Below are 20,715 nucleotides of genomic sequence, written 5' to 3'. Positions count from 1 at the left end.
GGGGGGGAGAAATGTCGGAAATGGATGCTCCATAAGACGCACAGACGCCTAGGAACGGAGCCAGTTTAGCACACCATTTAAAAAAAAAAAATTTTCCCCCTCTGAACCTAGGTGCGTCTTATGGAGCAAAAAATAAGGTACTTAGCAAACAACTTAAAGATACCAACTGAAGTAATTCCTCTAATAACGAAAGATTATATGCCACAGAATGCTTTAGAAGCATCCAGATTGGAAAATCAAGATCAACACTCTGAATATTACAGAATTATTGGAATTGACACAAGAAACTGAGATACAACAAAGGGGGACTTTAGTTATTTCCTTTGCATTTGAACACGACCGAAATCTTGTTCTTAGGTATTTCCTTAGAAACAGAGAATCCTTATGCCACGGGCAGAAGGTGTGGATATATCCTGATGTGACCAGGGTCACACAGGAACGAAGGAAGAAGTTTCTATCTAGATCAGAAGCGTTGACATGTGGAATTCAATTTATCTTACGCTACCCATGTAAATGTCTCGTGAAATTTCAAAATGCAAAATACGGTACGTCTTGAGTTGTTGCAGTTGAGATCTTTTATAAATGCTCACACCTAACAGCACTCAATATGAGAGGCATTTAATTTATGGCTTGGAGTACTCCTGCTATTTCTTTTTTTGTTACTTTATTTATACTGAATCGCTCTAATTACCTTTTAGGGATTCCCCCCCCTTTATTACCAATTGTACGGGAGGAATTTATATTACCTTGTATTTTTGATGTGATATATAATTTTATTTTGATGTAATAACCTCTCTTGCTGGTACAAGGTAGTTTGTGTTATAATACTGAAAAGCATAAAAATAAAATAAAAAAAAAAATAATTTGAGGCATGTGGTGAAATGTTTAAGACCACTGGGATTTTAAGCTCCACTGGAAACATTGCATGTGTAGACGAGCATGAGGTATAACATAATTGGCCGCTGCCATGTGATTCGAGGGTCAGTAATTGCTGGGCAGAGGGATGTGGTAGATCCTTTATCAACCTGGCTAGCGATAGAAAGCTGTGGATCCTTTGTTCCAGAAGGAAGGCTTTGCAAAGCTTGGTATTGATGAGGAGTTCCTATGAACTATATTATTTGTGATGCTTCCAGTTGAGATTTTTTGTAATTGACCAGGAAACCTAGGTCCTCCAGGTTGTGAATCATTTTGCAATTTGGGGCTACCAGCAGCCAATCATCGAGATAGAGGAAAAGCAAATGTTGCTTACCTGTAACAGGTGTTCTCACAGGACAGAAGATGTTAGTCCTCACATATGGGTGACATCACAGGATGGAGCCCTGTACGGAAAACATTTCTGTCAAAGTTTCTATAAAGCTTTGACTGACACTGGCACACTGAACATGCTCAGCCTGCAATTATCCCTGTGAACCACAGGCGTCTCCCTCAGTCTTGTTTTATAGCTAAAAGCGCAAGCGAAACTAAAATAAAAGTAAAAACGTATACAGACCCAACTCCACAGGGTGGCGAGTGGGTTTCGTGAGGACTAACATACTGCTGTCCTGTGAGAACACCTGTTACAGGTAAGCAACATTTGCTTTCTCACAAGACAAGCAGGACGGTAGTCCTCACATATGGGTGAGTACCGAGCTGAGGATGCCCGAGAGTGCACCCAAGACGCACGAAAGGCGCAATGACGGGGGTGGAATTTGGAATGGAGGGCATCCTGAAACCCTTAACGGGTTGGTGGAAGGATGTTGGGTGGTTAAACCGAAAAGGAGTAGACGGACTGGCCAAAAATTGAGCATGCCGGCTAATCGTAACTAAGCAATAATGGGCTGCAAAGGTATGGAGAGAGCTCCAGGTTGCAGCCTGATAAATATGTACAAGCAGCAGGCCGAAGGGAAGCTATTGAGGCTGGGACGGATGCAACAGAGTGTGGTTACACAAAGTGTTGTCGTGAAATGCCTGCTTATTGATAGGAAAAGAGATACAGACCGTCAATTAGGAGGAATAGGTCTGTTTGCCCTCTGGAACTCACAGTTTGACTCTTGCCACAGAAGGAAAGAGTTAGGTGGAATGCCATGGCATGCAGTGCGATCAAGATAGAATACAAGTGCACTATTACTGTCCAAGGAGTGGAAAAACCCTCTCGCTTTGGTGAGAGAGAGGTGTTGGGAAAAATGGGCAGAGTATATTCTGAGTAAGGTGAGATGCAACGTCTACCTTAAGAAGGATATGAAGTTGAATACGTAAAACCACCTAGTCACGGAGGAACGCAGGGTCGGATGAGTATGTAACAAGATGTGTAACTCACTGACCCTGTTGGCAGAAGTGATGGTTATGAGGGAAAGAATTTCCCATGCCAAACCGTGAAATGAGAGGAACGGAAAGGCTCGAAAGGAAAACATATGAGACTTATAAACTAGTCCATTCTGTGACTAGTGAAAACAGAGGCGGTTTGATCAGTGGATAATCCATGGTAAGCTGACTTAGAAGGGGTTTACCGTTAATCAGGTATCCCCACTCCCAAACGATACACCAATTGAAACAGAGGTGTAGCTATGTGGAGGATGTCTGGGTAGCAGAATCCGAGGGAGCAAGAGAAGAGAGTGGCGTAGAAAAAAAGAAAAAGGGTAATACCCTTTTGTATGCGTCATGTGGTAAACCATGCCATTTTGAATGGTAGGATTTGTGTGTGGAAGTTTTTGTGACGCTACCAGTACCTGAGAACATCCGTGAGTCTACGATTTGAGACTGACTGGTGAGAAGGCGAATTGGTTACTGGTGTGACAGATTGAGAAGTATGGGAAGCTTACTGGTCTTGGCCAGGACGTGGGTCTGAGGAACAGTGAACCCCGTCCCGGTGCAGCATTAGAAGAGTACTGGCTATGATCGGCAGAAGAGACATTTAAGAGGCCCTTGATAGGAACGCATTGGAAAACATGTGTAGGGAGCAGAATCTGTGCACCGTATGGTTCAATTCGGATGCAGAGGGCAAGTTCGGTTGACCTCAGTGTTAGAAGATTTTTCCTGCTACACATGTAGTCCGAGACCATTCGAGAGGATGGAAACCTACATGGAGAAGGTCTGCTAGTGCGTTCAGTAAATCTCTTAGATAAGTGGCCTGAGGATGGAGTGAGCAAGGGCCAAGGGTAGAGCTGCGCAGCTTCCTTACAGAGCAGCAAAGAGGTTGTGCATGATTGTGTGTTGGAAAGCATATTGTCCCTATGCACAAAGATTTGTTGCAGAGGCAGTATTGGAAGGCATAAGGGTATAACTCATGGCTACAAGCTCCAGAAAGTTCATGTGAAACTGTGCCTGGAGTGGAATAGACGCATACTGGGTTGAGAAGATTTTAGGTCAAACTTTACAACCCTGGGTAAATGCGAGCATGAGCAGAATCAGACTAGGTTTTGGTTCTAGATCTGCAATATGGATGGATGAGGGATGAAAGCGGTTGAACAGCTTATACCCACTGATAATGGAATTTCACTGGATCTAACCCATAGCAGTTTTGGATCTATGAGGAAAGTGCATAGTGAAAAAACCTCATGGCTCGACAATGAAGAATTGAGGGGCTGAGGTTATGAAATATGCATGCAGGGACACGTAAGAATTTATTAGAATGTCTGCGCGGATGCTGGACAGGAAGGTCATTGTGACTGTGGTGTCCAGAAGTGTTGTATAAGGTATATATGGCAGTGACAGTAATCCCAGATAGTAAATTTATAGTGAGTCATGAAGAAGTGAGAGCTCCTTGCGTGGACTGATTATGGTTATACAGCTGTCTATGCAAGGAAAAGCGTGAATGATGTTGCACTCCGTAGAGAAACAGCAGTCACAGATAGTGATTCAATGAAATACCCCAGTTGCCGAAGCTGGTACAACCGGCAGAGCTTGGGATTGTAATATTGACGACTCACCATGAAGCACATACTGGAAGTATGGTAACGAGAGATACCATTTTACTTGAGCCTTCTGAAGAAAGTTGGTATTTCTGAGGTCCAGGATGGGTGGAGTGTAACTACTTTCTGTTGAAAGAAAGAATAGTGTAATTAAAACTCCCCAAACCCCCCACCCCCGCACTTTGTAGCGTCTGGGGGAATGTACCGGGAACCTTGGTACAAAGTGGGGTGGCCACTCTGATATCTGGCCAGTTGGGAGACCAGGAGGTGTCCAACTGGAGGGGCTGATGTAATCTGGATATCATGTAACCTCCCACGGGAGCGTGAGCGGTAAAGTCTTACCCGCATTTCTGTGTGCTGTACAAGGAGACCTGTCATCAGGCTTCGAGGTGGACTTGCACTTGAGGCAGTATTTGCTGGATCTCATGTTTAGCAGGAACAAGGGTGTGAGTTACAGAAAAACTGCCCAGGGAAGCAGAGTGGCCCAACTGTCCTGACGAGCATCGAAACAGGCCCTGAGAAAGTGCTTTAGCGTGTGGTTGCTCCTTTCCGCCTGCCCATTTGTTTGCGGATGGTAGGCGGTCGTGAAGTCCAGAGTGATATTGAATTTCTTACAGAGGGCCCTCCAGTACTTGACTGTGACTAGAGTATCATGATCTGATATAATATGATTGGGAAGTCCATGAAGACAAAACTTGTGTTGGACGAAGAGCTGTGCCAGTTGAGGTACAGAAGGAAGACCAGGCAAGGCGATGTGACAGAGAAACGGTCAGCTACCACCCAGATGACCATGTTGCCGTTTGAGAGCGGGAGATCCAAGATGAAGTCTGTGGAAATATGAGTCCAAGGTTCCTTGGGGGCTAGCAATGGCTTTAACAGCCCCCAAGGTTGTCCCACCAAAGATTTCTGTAGCCTTGAACATCCTTTCGCATATTGGGCCACCAATACAATCGCTGGAGTAATGTAAGGGTCTGGGCTCATCGTGGGTGACCTGCAATGCGAGAATTGTGGGACCAGTACAACACTTTGTTATAGAATTTATGAAGAACCCGTGCTGGATCTATAATACACCGGGGAGGTTCAACAGTATCCTCTGAGACAAAAGAGTGGGAAAGGGTGTCCGTCCGGATGTTTTTGACTGCTGGTCTATAATCAGAGTTCAAAGTCGAAGTGGGTGAAAAAGAGGGCCCAATGGGCTTGTTGTGAGTTCAGATGCTGGGCTTGCTGGAGCTATTCAAGATTCTTATGATCCGTGTAGACCGTGATACGTGTTGAGCTCCCTCTAACCACTGGTTCCACTCCTCAAAAGTGAGTTTAATGGCCAACAGCTCCCTGTTGCCAATCCCCTAGGTCTGCTCCACTGAGGAATATTTCTTTGAAAAGAAGGAGCATTGATGTAGGGTACCCAAGGAGGAGTACTGGCTCAAGGCGGCCCCTAACCATCAGAGGAGGCATAGACCTCCACAATAAAAGGGTGCTGTGGATCAGGATGCCGGAGACAAGGTTCCCGGAGGAAGGCTGCCTTTAAATCCTGAATGGCTGTTACAGCTTCAGGAGGCCACAGTTTAAGGTTCGTTCCTTTCTGTGTCAGAGCTGTGAGTGGGGCCGCCAGCTTGGAAAAGTTGTTAATGAAGGTACTATAATAATTGGCAAAGCCAAGGAACCTTTGTAGGGTCTGCAGGCCAGTGGGTTGGGGCCAGTCTCGAATACACTTGAGCTTTTCTTGGTCCATTTGGAAACTTTGCTTGGACACAATATATCGTAAGAATGGCAGACTTTCTCTCTCGAAAGAACATTTCCCAGTTTGGCAAAAAACTGGTTATTTTTTATTTATTTATTTAAAATCTTTTCTATACCGTCATTAAGCGGGTGCCATCACAACGGCTCACAATAAGGCACAAAAACTATGTTGAATAAAGTGTCTAGAATTCTAACTCTTAAACAGGTGCCATCAAAAATACTGTAACATTATATCATAATAAATACTATTTGGTGAGTGTTATAAGTCATGTCTAGTTTTTCTAACTCTGCTAAAAGTTTGGTGTTATTTAACTTTAGTTCTTTGTTGTTTAAGATAAAGGAAGAAATTAGAATATAGGAGAGAAGACACACTTTAAGAAGGAAGGAGTGTGTTTGTGTGGGTGTTTGCTTGACCGCACCTAAGAGTTCCCTGGGTTCTACTCTTGATTCTCTTTGTGGTATGCTTGCTTAAATAGCCATGTTTTGAAATTTTTTCTGAATGTTTTGATGTCTCTTTCCAATCTGATTTCTACCGGCAAGGTGTTCCATATCATCGGTCCTGCCCCTTACTTGTGTTAATCTGGCTGTTTTGACTGACGGAATAGTTAGCAGTGCTTTGTTTGCTGACCTTAGATTTCTGTGGGGGGGTATGTAAGCGGAGGGCTGTGTTCAGCCACTCTGCTTTTTCGTCGTGTATTAATTTATGAATGGTGCATAAAGTTTTGTAATGTATTCTTTGTTCAATGGGTAACCAGTGTTATTCTATTAAGGTTTCAGTGATATGTTCTTTTTTACTTTTCCCAGTTAAAATTCTTGCCGCTGAGTTTTGTAGAATCTGTAATGGTCTTATTGTGGTATATGGCAGGCCCAGTAGGAGGGCATTACAATAATCGGTACTGGAAAAGATTAAGGTTTGTAAGACTGATCGGAAGTTGGTGGGCGTTAGTAGTGGTTTTAATCTTCTGAGAGAGTCATAAGTTTGGTGTATCCTTCTTTTACTTTGAGATATATGTTGTTTCATACTTAATTCTGGGTCGATTATCACTCCCAGGTTTCTTACTTTCTCAGGTAGATGTATTTTTTGGTTGTTGTTGAGTGTAATTGGGTTCTGGATGATAGTTATGTTTTTTTGTTCTAGGTGTAAGAAATCTGTTTTATCTATATTGATCACTAGTTCCATTTGGTTTAGAAGTTGTTTTATTATATTTATTATATTATTGTTTTATTATATTTATTTCATATAGGAACACCGGTATATAAAAATCTAAAAATAAATAAATAAATATATCTAGGTACATGTTTGCTATGTTTAGTGTTTTTTCAATTGTGTCATCAATTGGGAGTATTAACTGAATATCATCGGCGTAGATGTAGTGCGAAATTCCTAAACCTGCTAGTAGGTGACATAACGGCAGCATGTATATGTTGAACAATGTGGCGGATAGGGCAGATCCCTGTGGAACTCCTGTTTGAAGGTTTATTTTCTCTGACATTACTTCTTTGATTTGTACTTGGAAGTATCTGTTATTTAGGTATGATTTAAACCATTTGATTGTCAAGTTGCTTAGTCCTATTTCTTCTAATCTATTTATCAATATGTCATGGTTAACTGTGTCGAATGCCGCTGAAAGGTCAAGCATTACTAAAATGTACTGTTTACCACTGTCAAACCTTCTCATGATGTTGTCTGTTAGTGCAAGTAGTAGTGTTTCAGTGCTGAAGTTTTTGCGGAAGCCATGTTGTGATGGGTACAGTATATTGTTGTTCTCTAAGTGTTCTGTTAATTGTTTTTGTATGGCTTTTTCTATTAACTTTGCAATTAGTGGCAGGTTTGATACTGGTCTATAATTGCTCATGACTCGATGATCGCTGAAGTTGAAGAACTCGAGAAACATCTCAGCCCTAAATACTGTCCCAGGGATGATGTCATCAAGAAGGGCCGGCAGCATTTCCCTGCTGCGGGTCCTTTAAGAAGAGGAGAAAAGCACATGTGTGCACCTAGAGGGAAATCCCTCACTAGTGGAATTTGGCATCGTCCGAGCTACGGGGAGCAGAGGATTGGAGCTGCTAAGGAACCCAAGCCCGACCCCGCCACGGTGTCGGGTGAGAGAAGCTGGCTGCCGCGGCCAGCAAACACAACAAAAGTATTGTGTCAGCCTGACTTGCAATCTTCCAAACGATGCTTCATATCAGGGGCCAAGGTGGGAAGGCATACAACATCCTGCCACACCTGAACGAGAGCACGACACTCACTACTTTCAGATCCTGTCTACAACTGAAGAACTGTGGAACTTCCGCATTGTCGGAAGTTGCCAGCAAGTCTAGATACGGGTGGCTCCAGTGCTCCACTATGAGCTGGAAAGCTTCGTCTGCTAACTCCCACTCTCCAGGGTCCAAGCTCAAGACACCTCAGCAGTTAGCTATGCGTCCAGGTATGCGCACTATATGCGCTCAGCCACGTGCTTAACTGCGCGCAATACGTGCTCAGCTACTCTTCAAGTGCGCACATCAAAGGCTGCATAATTACGTGAACAGAAGGTGCAAATCTAGGCGCACATGAAGGCATATATACGCGCACCGATGTCATACACACAAACAGGCGCAAAGAAATTTCCAAGGCCTACCACGTGGCCCAAGAAAAGAAGCCTGGAAGCGGGTCCTAGCCAAAAGGGCTGCTCAACCTGCTGCTGCTTCCACACCTCACCAACTTTCCAGAGATATGAGCAGGAGACACCGAACACCAATGCTGAGAAGAAGGAGCCGGTAAGAAGAAAGAGGAGGTTCTTGTGAGTCTATCCTTTTTTTTTTTTTATTTTATTTTTCCCCGAACTCAGCCCTCCCTGGCTGAAGACAGGAATGGGTTTCCAGCTATGGTGGTGTGGGGGGTGGCAGGGCGAAAGCCTTCACAGCTGAGCCTCTCTCAGCCTGCAACTGCCTTTTTTTTTTTTTTTTTTTTTTTTTTAAGTCCACCGGACTTAAGGCTCTTAACTGAGGGAGGGACCCAAAGATAACACCTCAAGATGCAAGGTGTTATCCAGTTGTATCATCTTCCTTTTCTTTTTTTTAAACAGGCAATCTCCAATAAGAAATGCATATCCACCATCTGCTGGAAACAGAGAATACCAACGGGCTGATGTTGGGGTAGGACTATTTATCTCTAACATCAGCTTTTTCTCCGTCTCAGTCTGCTGATAAAGGTGCATAACTCACCTGTGGGGGATTGGCCTGCCTGAGTGCAGAGGAAATACACAATATCATATAAAAAGTAAACAAAGAACACATAATAGAAACATCAGATCCAATCACATAAAACAAATAATATATTCTTTTATGAATCCTCTTTACAAAAATACATAAAAATACAGTAAAATAGCAATAATCATAAAAAGGATTTGCAATAGGTGCAGAACAGAACTAGGACATGCAAAAAAAAAATAAAAAATTTCAAATTCCGGTGTCACTTTATTCAATTCCCTTTAACTGCCAAACAGTGAAGTAATACAAACCCCTGCAAAAAAAAAAAAAACCCAAACAAAACAAAACCCTAGAATCTTATCATACCATAACAGCAGTAACTCTCAGGACTCAAACAGCAGTAACCTTATCTATGAAAAAGCAGCAAGGCAAACATTACACCAGGCCCTAGAAGACTAATACATTTCCTAGTGGGCAAACAGAACAAACCAGACTGTTACAAATCCCTACAGACTACACACGCTAGCCAAAATACTGCATCTCTTTCACACGTCCAACACAGACAGACCCTTACCTAATACAGAACCAGACATGCAGACAAAACTGAAAATGGAAAACCTGAGAAACGAGACAATCAGGCCGATACAGTACACACCTACCTCTCTCCCCCCCACTCCACACACCCCCCCACACCTACCTATCCCCCCCACACACTGTTAGCCCGCGTTTTCGAAGCGTTAGCTTTACCCCTTATTCAGTAAGGGGTAATAGCGCGTCGAAAAAGTGCGTCCAACCCCCCCGAAACTACTAGCGCCTGCAACATGCAAATGCATGTTGATAGCTCTATTATTCCCATGCGATACAGAAAGCAAAATGTGCAGCGAAGCCACACATTTTACTTTCAAAAATTAACGCCTGCCCAAAGGCTGGCATTAATTTCTGCTGGCGCCGGGGAATTGTACAGAAAAGCAGAAAAAACTGCTTTTCTGTATACCCTCAGACATCATATCATAGTGATATGAAGTCAGAGGCCGCCTCCCCCCGCCACCCAAAAAAAAAAGTTAAATTGGCTCACGGGTTGAAAACTGGACGCTCAATTATGCTGGTGTCCCTAGTGCCTCTTTTTACCACGGGCCCTCATTTGCATACTAAATAGCACGCACAGGAGTGTGGCCTGTGCGCTCGCCCACTCTCCCGTGACTTTTACTGTATCGGCCCGAATGTGAACACTAATACTGAAGAAAAAGCAAAATACAAATATAAGAAATGCACATTGCCAAAGAAGGCATATTCCAATGGCTGGAAAGCAAAATATATATTTTTTTACCTTTTGTCATCTGATCTTATTTTTCTAATCAGTTGGTCCCAGTCTCTTTTTTCCCCCCTTTGTCTTTTCCTTATTCCTTTTTCAGGGACTCCTATTGCCTGTTTCTTCTCTCCTCCTGTCTTCGTTCCTTCCTCCTTCATACACACACACAGAAACTCATGTTCTCTCACACAGGATTCCACTCTTCCATATTCTCTCATATACACACAGGCTCCCATTCCCACAAACAAAGGCTTTCACTCTCACATACTGACTCTCACAGACTCCCATTCCCCCCTACACACACACACTCACTCTTACATGTTCTCACATGCATTCTTCCACTCCCATACACACTCACACACAGGTTCTCACTCACATAGGCTATCACATGCTATCTCCCATTCCTTCTCAGTTGTATATTCACACACAGACAGGCTCTCACACGCAGGCTTCGGCTCCCACTTCCATACATATGTTCTGCACACAGGCTCTCACTCACACATGCTCTCATCCGCCTACCACTCCCCCCTCCCACAAGGTTACCATTCGCATACATACACAAATACAAGCAGGCTCCCCAGCAGGAGCCTGTGCTTCTCGTGAGCTTGCCCGTAGTATTGAAAATTTGCGGGGCTAGCATGTCGCCTTTATACAGATCTCGTGGATCGCGAGATCAGCAAAAAGCACTTACTAGCTACACGTGCTTTGAATTCCGCAGGGCTGGCACACGAGGAGGAGCAGGAGAAAAGGGAGAAAAGGCGTCTTCAGTTACCGCCGGCCTACGGGTCCTACTCCTCGGTAGCCAGTGGAATAGGGTCAAGCGACTGCGGGCCTCTCCCTCCTCTCTGTCCCAGCTTCCCTGCATGGGCGCGCCCCCCTCCACCTCCCGGCCTGTCCTCTGCGGCCTTGCAATAGGGACTCTTTTCTTGGGCCGCCTGTGGCTGCGCCACAAAAGGCAGCCGTTAACAAGAGCCGCAAACATTTTCCTTTTGTCTTCGGAGTTACTCGATTTTACACTACGTACTTTTAGCTCCGGAAAGAAACCCTCAGGTGAAAATGGAAAAAAGAATGACGCCAGATGTGTAAAAATAGAAACGTCGCCTTCTAATTGCTTTGAAGGTAAAAGTTTCGTAGGTACTCCATAGCATTCAAAAACTTTTCATTTCCCCGATCAAATTCCTGTCATTGGCCAAGACAACTCCGCCTTCTCCTACCTCGCCTCCTTTTAGCTTTAGGGACTGTAGCTCACCTGTGCCCATACAAACCTCCCTCTCAGGAAAACTCTTCTTCCCGCCATATCCAGCGCCAAAACCGGCCCGCCCTCGCTCCCTTACGAGTAGCGCCTCGCTCGACGAGTCTGACCCAGACGTATTCCCTGCTCCCCGGCGAGCGGACATAGCGTACGCGCGCACCATCACAAAAGCCCGCCTGTGAGCAACAGGGCCCCCAACCCAGCCAATCAGCGCGGCCCAAAATCTCTCCCTGAAACCCCCCCCGCTTACCCTCCTCGAGGTGGAGGTAGTTGGCGCGCATCGAAGAGGAGGGAGGAGGCGAGGCTGAGAGGGGCGGCGGTTAATTACCGTTGATGACGTAAGGAAGGAGAGTGTAGCAACAGTTGCTTCGAGACCCCCGCGCGCGCCATAGTGACTGTAGTCGTGGAGACTGTTACTTGCCAACGGGAGCAACAAGCAGCAACAGCAGCAGCGGCGGCGGCGGCAGCTTCAGCTTCCGTAGGAGCCGGAGTGGCGGCGGCGGCGGAGTGAGTCCAGGCCCAGCCGCGGGGGGGGATATATATATATATATATATATAAAAAAAAAAGGCAAGCCGCAGAGTCAAGGCAAAGCTTAAGGCAAGCAGAATCTTACCGTCGTTCCTATCGTAAACTCGTCGTCTAGCCTCTTTCAGTTTCTTCCCTTCATTAAGGAAACAAAATCTAAACTTTTCTTCATGCAATAGTTTTAATTTTTTTTTTTTTTTTTTTGCTTTGCTGCTTCTCACACCCTCTTTCCTCACTCGCCACCTTGGGGGAGGGGTCGAAGGTAGTAGGACTTTTTTTTTTTTTTTAATATAAGGAAAATGCATTTCCCTTTGCTTCTGTTGGCAAGATGAAACACTTACTGTGGAGATTTCAGATTTTCGCATCGTTGAACTTTTTACAGTTTCTTTTTTTTTCTCATTAGGACAGATTTTAGTTCTTTAGGAGCATTTTGGTGCATGTTTTTCATTTTCATTTAGTAAGGGGGTGGGGGGTGGGGGAGAAGAGACTTGTATGTGAGTGAATAATTTTTGCCGTTAAATTTTTCACATTTTTTTTGTGAATGTGATGTATTTTGTTGCTTTCTGTATCAAAACTGCATACTTTGGTTTTGTTTTGTTTTTTAGCTTTGGCTTTTGGTGTTTTGCAGTCCACAGATTAGCTGTGAGTATCTTTTATGCTGCCATTTTTTTTCCCCTCAGGAAAGTTCTGAAAGTTTTCCAGGAACTGCTGTGTGTGCATCTGTTTCTGTTCCCCCCACTCCCTTGCCCCTTTCATCATTTTGGTTTGTAATGAAACAAGTTCACCCGCAATGTGTAAAAAGCCCTCTGGTTTACTCTTGATCTTTGCAGATTCGGATGGGGGCAGAGGCAGCCTAGAAGCTCCTCCAAAATCATGTTGTAAAGTCCAAAACATCCTCTTAAATTATTGAGTGGGGCCTGCCTTCAGGTTTTATGACTGATTCAAAGCTGGCTGTTTGCTGCCCAGCAGCAGCAGCAGCATATGTAAAGCTCACCCAGTCACTCCTCTGTTTTTTCTTACTTTGTAAGCTCTTGAAAGCATGGCAAGAATATAAATGAAACGGGCTGTGGCTGAAAATATAACTAAATCTTGTTCCCTTTACCAGATACACGTTTGAGTCCATTGTGAAAGTTTCCAGCTAATGTAGAATTTAGTTCAATTTCTGAATTTATGTTCCTTAGTGTTGAATCTCTGTCTTATCTTATACCCTGGGCAAGGGGATGTTATTTACACACTTAAGTCAATTTCCCTTTTAATTCATGGAATAAGTGGGATGCTGATCATATACCTGTTTTCACTACTTTCATAAATCTTTCCTATTCATGTTTATGTAGGTTTACAATGGTGTTTCTTTAGCAAGATGCTAATCTAGCAATAATAGTGTTTGAAAGGCAGAATCTTGCAACAAATATTCTGCCCAGGTTTGTTTATGCAACAGGTGGTTTTTGGTAACAAGTCAAAATTATTGGTAATATTTGACTTATCTATAGGTATATCCAAAAGAATAAAAAGCATTTATTTATATTTTGTTTATTGTGGCTTTAGTAGTAATGTTTTATCACTTTAAAACAGAGGTGGGCTACTGCCTACGGGCCAAATCCGGCCCATCGCCATGTTTCATCCTGCCCACCTATCTTTAAAAAAATGTATATTGTGTCCAGGACGAAGGCCTGTCCTGAACCACAGCGCAGCAAGAAGAGCAGTGCAGTGATGTGCTGGTGGGGTTCCCAACACCTGCCAGCATAAAGAATGGTGCACTGAGGTGCAGTCGGGTTCCCAACCCCTGCCATCAAGAAGAGTGGCACAGTGCAGTGATGTGCTGGCGAGATTATCAACCCCCGCCAGCATAAAGATGAGCAGTGCCGCTAGCACAGACAGGCCCTGCACGGTAGTGGGCCCAAGGTTAACCTGCTGACAGTCTTTCAGCACCTAGTCAGCAGGAACAAGACCACAATGATGGCAGGAAGGGTGAATCACAAGGTGGGAGGTGAAGGAATGTGGGGAAGGGGTGAGGGTGGGAGTGACTGAGGGGAGAGAAGGGAAGGGAGTGAAAGGGAGAAGGGAGTGTGTGATTCAGTGGGGTAGCCACAGGTGGGCCATGGCCTGCCCACTTAATCAGCGTTGCCCTGTGGCCCAAGAAGAGAGGCCCGTGAGGCTGCTGATTGACTCCATCACACGCCATTGCTGACCAAGAAGAGGAGTAGGACCCAGTAGGCTGGTGGTCGAAGGAAAAGAACCCTCACCGGAAGGAGCCTGTAATCCTGCTCCTCCACGTGTGCTGGCCTTGCGGCATTCAAATCACGTGCGGCTAGTAAGTGCTCTGTGCTGAGCTTGGGCATCGCGAGATCAGCATAATGTCCTAGCCCTGTGAATTTTGAATACTGTGGGCAGGCTCCCTCTTTTGCTCCAGATGGGGAGCCTGCCTGTGGTTTGTGTGTGTGAATGGTAGGCTGCCTGGGGTGTGTGTGTGTGAATGGTAGGCTGCCTGGGGTGTGTGTGTGTGAATGGTAGGCTGCCTGGGGTGTGTGTGTGTGTGAATGGTAGGCTGCCTGGGGTGTGTGTGTGTGTGAATGGTAGGCTGCCTGGGGTGTGTGTGTGTGTGTATGGTAGGCTGCCTGGGGTGTGTGTGTGTGTGTATGGTAGGCTGCCTGGGGTGTGTGTGTGTGTGTATGGTAGGCTGCCTGGGGTGTGTGTGTGTGTGTATGGTAGGCTGCCTGGGGTGTGTGTGTGTGTGTATGGTAGGCTGCCTGGGGTGTGTGTGTGTGTGTATGGTAGGCTGCCTGGGGTGTGTGTGTGTGTGTATGGTAGGCTGCCTGGGGGGTGTGTGTGTGTATGGTAGGCTGCCTGGGGGGTGTGTGTGTGTATGGTAGGCTGCCTGGGGTGTGTGTGTGTGTGTGTGTATGGTAGGCTGCCTGGGGTGTGTGTGTGTGTGTGTGTATGGTAGGCTGCCTGGTGGGTGTGTGTGTGTGTATGGTAGGCTGCCTGGTGGGTGTGTGTGTGTGTATGGTAGGCTGCCTGGTGTGTGTGTGTGTGTGTGTGTGTATGGTAGGCTGCCTGGTGTGTGTGTGTGTGTGTGTGTGTATGGTAGGCTGCCTGGGGGGGTGTGTGTGTGTGTATGGTAGGCTGCCTGGGGGGTGTGTGTGTGTGTGCGTGCGTGTGTATGGTAGGCTGCCTGGGGGGTGTGTGTGTGTGTGCGTGCGTGTGTATGGTAGGCTGCCTGGGGGGTGTGTGTGTGCGTGCGTGTGTATGGTAGGCTGCCTGGGGGGTGTGTGTGCGTGCGTGCGTGTGTATGGTAGGCTGCCTGGGGGGGGGTGTGCGTGCGTGCGTGTGTATGGTAGGCTGCCTGGGGGGGGTGTGTGTGTGCGTGCGTGTGTATGGTAGGCTGCCTGGGGGGTGTGTGTGTGTGTGTGTATGGTAGGCTGCCTGGGGTGTGTGTGTGTGTGTGTATGGTAGGCTGCCTGGAAGGGTGTGTGTGTTTGTATATGTGTGAATGGGAGCCTACCTAGGAGGGAGGTGAGAGAGTGCATGTGGGAGTGAGAACTTGTGTATGTTGGATAAGGCATGTGAGAGCCTGTGTGTTTGTGTAGGAATATAAAGCTGTGTATGAGAGCATGTAAAAAGTGAGAGCTTGTGTGTGTCTGTGAGGGGGAATGGGAAACAGCATGTGAGTCTGTGTGAGTGAGAGCCTGTATGTATGGAAGTGGGAGCCTGTATGTGAGAGCCTGTGTGTATGTAGAGGGGAATGGGAGCTTGTGTGTGAGACGGTATGTGAGAGTGAGATCCTGTGTGTTGTGTTTGTGGGAATGGGAGCCTGTGTGTATATGAGCGAGAGTATGGAAGACTGGGATCCTGTGTGAGAGAGCGTGTGGTGTGTGTGTGTGTGTGAGACAGAGGAAGGAACAAAGACAATAAAAGACCCTGAAAAAGGAATAAGGAAAAGACAGGCAAGGGGAAAAAGAGACTGGGACCAACCAATTTGAAAATTAAAATAAGGTCAGACAACAAAGGTAAAAAAAAATATTATTTTTGCCTTTCATCAATTGGAAAATGCCATCTTTGGGCATGTCCATTTCTTATATATTTGTATTTTACTTTTTCTTCAGTAATATAGTGTTCACGGAATCTGGTTTCTCACGCTTTATTTCAGTTTTGTCTGCATGTTTGTTTTTAATTTGTAGTCCCTTATTCTGTATTAGGTACGGGTCTGTCAGTGTTGCGCATGTGTGAAAGAGATGCAATATTTTCCCTAGCTTGTAGTTTGTAGGGATTTGTAGCAGTCTGGTTTTGTTCTGTTTGCCCACTAGGTAGTGTATTAGTGTTCTAGGGCCTGGTGTAATGTTTGCCTTGCTGCCTTTTCATAAGATAAGATTACTGCTGTTTGAGTCCTGAGAGTTACTGCTGTTATAGCATAGTAAGATTCTAGGTATTTTATTTTTTGCAGGGGTTTGTGTTACTTCTCAAAGTGTTTGGCAGTGAAGGGAATTTGTTTTGCTGTCATTGAGGTGACACCTGAATTTTAATTATTTTTGCATGTCCTAGTTCCTTTCCAACTGGTGCAGAACAGATTTCAGATTAATACTGTTTTATTTTAGTTTATGCATTTTTGGAAAGAGAATTCCTAAAAGAATATACTGATATTTGTTTTATTACGTGATTGGATCTGATGTTTCTATTTTGTGTTCTATGTTTTAATTTTTACATGATGTATATTTTTAAACTGCAATAAATGTAAAACAAACTAATACAGATTTAATAAGGCATTTTAATGTTGGTAAGTGCTTGACGTAATAGATTAAAATATTTTAAAATGTCATTCCTGCATATTGGCTGTTATCCCAGGACAAGCAGGATGCTAGTCCTCACATATGGGTGACGTCATTCACGGAGCCCTAATGCGGAAAAACTTCTGGCAAAGTTTCCAGAAGCTTTTAACTGGCAGGCTGGGGCTACTGAGCATGCCCGGCATGCCATGATATTCCCTGCCACAGGGGTCTCACTTCAGTCTTCTTTTTTCCGCGCTGCTAACTACATCGCGGTTCACAGGAGCCCTGTGAGGTTCTCCTCACAACTAGAAAAAATTTAGAATAAAATCTGCCCTTTACGGGTCTCATTCGCTTTGTCACCGGCTGGTGACAAAGAATATATTTTTCCCGTCGATAGCAGGGCTGAATTAGCCATGCTGTCATGGGATCTGTCCATCAGGTCCGGGAGGCGGAGCTTGATAAAGCAGAGGTTAATTTTTGTATCCTCTGCGCCTGCGTGTGTGTGTTCCCGCGCAGGCAGAGTAACTTTCCTCAGTCTGTTTTTTCCGCGCGCGGGAGCGCACGCGGAGCCAAATTGTTCCTCAGTAAAATGTCCAAATCAGGTTTTAAGCGCTGCTGCTGCAACCGGGTGATGTCGGTAACAGATGGGCATGACCGGTGTTACCGGTGCCTGGGCAGCGAGCACGCCGTGTCAACCTGCGAATTTTGTGCAAAGATATCCCCCAGGGCGAAGCGACAGAGGGCCTACAGGCTCAAAGAACTTCTCAGCACCCCGGAGGCGTCAGAGGCCCACTCTTCACCGGGACCGGTGAAGAAAATACAGTATTCAGCACCTAAGGCTCTATCCGATAGTCAGGTAACAAGGGAGCAGGGCCCTGCGACTCTTCCCATCCGGAAAATTGCTTCTCATTCGACGTCCAGTATAGACTCAAGACGCAGCCGTTCGCCTCATAGGCAACCCAAAACATCCCGCCATTTGACGCCGAGTCTCAGCCCCTCGCCGCGTCATGAGCCGCAGAAACGGCGCCATAAGGATTTGAAGGCTAAAGATGCGGCACCGTCCGCTAAGACGCCGCACAAACCGCTGCCGGCTACTGCAAAGATGGCGCCTTTGCAAACAGAGCACGGCGCCGCACTTAACAATGGCGCCAAGAAGCCCTATGGCGCCGCAGGCCCATAAGGAGCGGAGGTCCCATATGGCGCCAAAACACCATACGGCACCGGGGGACAGTACGACGCCGAAACACCGTACGGCGCCGGGAGGCAGTGCGGCGCAGAAAGAAAGTACGGCGCCGAAGGGAAGTACGGCGCCGATGTCAGTTACGGCGCCGAAAGGAAGTACGGCGCCAGTACTTAGCACGGCGCCGAAAATCAGGACTGCGCCGGAAGACAAGACGGCGCCGAAAGACAATACGGCGGCTAAGAAGCATGCGGTGCCGAAGGATAAGACGCCAGGAAAGCACACGGCGCCACAACAAACAAAGCACCTACACAGGGCACCAGAAGGCCCTAAAGTGCCAGACAAACAGCGACCGCAGGCAAGGCCAAAGCGCCCGGACTCCAGCAGTCACGAGACGCCGGAACATTCAACAGAAGGCGGGGAAATACCCGGGGCCTTCCAGGACTGTGAGGGATCCTTCGTCCAGGGTACATAAAAAGGACCCCTCAGGGAAGTTTGTGACTGTACCTACAAACCGAGACCCAATGCTGTACGCATTGTCGGACACAAGGAAGGAGTCTCATAAGCGAAAGAGATCAAGGAACTCCTCTTCGCTTAGTTCGCATTATAAAATATCCAGTTCCTCCTCACACAGCTCACGGGACCCGCGTGACACGGCAGAGGACCTAGTCTCTCGTCGTAGTAAAGAGAGAAGGAGGGACTCGTACCGAGACCACAAGACAAGGCATTCAAGACATACCCCAACGAACACGTCGACGTCCAGATCGTCTCGAGGGTCCCATCACCGGAGCGAGGGCTCCGCGATCTATCTCACATCATCTCATGCTTCGCCGGGATCAGGGTCTGAACCGGAGCAGTCACATCATGCTCCTAGTCCTCAGAAAGATCAAAGCGGGCAGGACATGCTGAAAGCGATGCCGCCGGCGGCAAAGGATGCCTTCTGGCAGTTATCACAATCCTTATCAGGATTTTACGAAGCCATTCAAGCATCTTTTACCACTGAAAAGGATAGAGGGAGCCCCAGGCAAGTTCAGACATCAGAACCACTGGATGAGGCGGACGGACAGCTCTCTTCCCGTCCGCAGCGAGCTAGTCCGCTATCACCGGGTCGTTCCGTATCATGTGACCGGGACGATTCGTTTTCAGATTCCCCTACGTCATCTACGGGATTCCCCTCAGACCCTCAAGAAGGTCAACAAGAACCATACTCACCTCCTGAAGACCTTTCCTATCCGAGGTTTTTAGAAAAGATAGGAAAGATTCTGCAATTACAAGTTCAAAAGGAGCATGATCCTAGGGCTGAAACGTTGGGGCTTCTAAAAATTTTTGACGTTCCAGGTGAACCGACCACACTTCCACCGCATGACCTTCTACATAAGTTGCTCCTGAAGTCGTGGGAGACCCCTCAAGCCATGCAATCCGTATCCCGGAAGACGGATATTAAATTTCGGATTAGGAAAGAGTCCCCGTACGCTCTTCCACAACTGCCGCATGAATCAGTGGTAGTCGAGTCGGCGATGCAACGCTTTAAAAAGACGAAACTCCACACATCTTATCCACCGAATAAAGATCATAGGTATTTGGACGAGGTGGGAAGGAAGATATACCAAAACTCGATGCTCACTACACGGATACTGCACCACCAGTTTTATATGGTGCAGTATTTATACGAGTGCGTCCAGGCCACCAAAGGCCTCCTTTCCACGGCGGGGGGGCAGACCCCGCAAACCCTGCACGATATGGAGGAATGTTCACGTCATCTACTCCGCTCAATCTACGAGGGCATGGAGACCTCCTCCAGAGCGTCCGCGACGGCCATAGCGGCTCGCAGAACGGCATGGCTTCGCTCTAGTTCCATTAGGGAAGATGTTCACAGCAAGCTTGCCAACCTGCCCTGCACGGGCGATAACCTGTTTGGGGCGCAATTGCAAGAAACGGTGGGTAAGCTCAAGGACGAAGCACTAGCCGTTCAGTCCCTGCACTCTCATACAACATACCATCCGACGAAGCGGTTTACTCCATACCCTCGTAAGCCCTCCTACGGAAAGAGACCCTTCCGTCCATATCAGGGTTACCGCTCTCAGTCCTATCAAACATATCAACCATACCAAAGGCCGCACCAACAACAACAACAGTCTACGTTGCCGAGGAGGGGTAGGCCTCGAGCGCAGCGTCAACAGGCCCAACAACAATCGACTGCCCCGAAAACCTCTCAGTCTTTTTGAACTTGCAGCCACCATCACTCCAACCCTTCCCGCCAGGAAGAATCCAGTCCCGACTAGCAGTTTGGGATCAGATAACATCGGATCAATGGGTGCTGGACATAGTCAGACACGGGTACCGGTTGCAGTTTCAGTCCAGGCCGCATCTCCCACACGTTCCCTCCGTCAGGACCTTCCGAGATCATCCACAACTCCAACAGGAGATATTACACTTATGCCAACAGAGGGCGATTGTCCGACTGCCCTCGCACCCCCACAATCAAGGATTTTATTCCCCATATTTCCTAATTCCCAAGAAATCGGAGGGCCTGCGACCCATTCTAGATCTCCGGGAACTCAACAAGTGTCTGAAAAAGGAAAAATTCAAGATGGTATCGATGAAATCCATCCTACCCTTACTGCAACCCAACGATTGGATGTGTTCCATCGACCTGAAGGACGCGTATACTCACATTCCGATCCACCCCTCTTCCTGGCAATACCTGTGCTTCACTTACAGACAGCAACATTACCAGTTCCGGGTACTCCCCTTCGGGTTGTCAGCGGCGCCCAGAGTGTTTACCAAGTGCATGGTAGTGGTGGTGGCTCATCTCCGGCAACGGGGGATAACGATTTTTCCTTATTTGGACGACTGGCTAGTG

The 20,715-nt window shown here is 46.6% G+C and overlaps 2 protein-coding genes across 5 annotated transcripts in view; one reads left to right on the top strand and one right to left on the bottom strand.

Annotated features, from left to right (window-relative positions):
• The window catches only part of ACSBG2 (acyl-CoA synthetase bubblegum family member 2), a 355,967-nt gene extending 344,290 nt beyond the window's left edge, over positions 1-11,677 (bottom strand). The window contains exon 1 of the mRNA XM_029610908.1: positions 11,634-11,677. The gene's annotated coding sequence lies outside the window, so the exon portion shown is untranslated. The remainder of the gene's footprint in view (positions 1-11,633) is intronic.
• The window catches only part of RFX2 (regulatory factor X2), a 705,663-nt gene continuing 696,324 nt past the window's right edge, over positions 11,377-20,715 (top strand). Inside the window, exons 1-2 of one of the 4 annotated variants that reach the window (XM_029610911.1) lie at positions 11,377-11,890; positions 12,515-12,551. The gene's annotated coding sequence lies outside the window, so the exon portion shown is untranslated. Of the gene's footprint in view, positions 11,982-12,514; positions 12,552-20,715 lie in introns of all 4 variants that reach the window. The other 3 variants (XM_029610912.1, XM_029610910.1, XM_029610914.1) reach the window with 3 other exon arrangements.

Source organism: Rhinatrema bivittatum, chromosome 8 (genome assembly GCF_901001135.1).
Source record: "Rhinatrema bivittatum chromosome 8, aRhiBiv1.1, whole genome shotgun sequence".
Lineage (NCBI taxonomy): Eukaryota > Metazoa > Chordata > Amphibia > Gymnophiona > Rhinatrematidae > Rhinatrema > Rhinatrema bivittatum.
The sequence above is the reverse complement of the archived record's forward strand: the minus strand, read 5'-3'. Positions and strand labels throughout refer to the sequence as shown.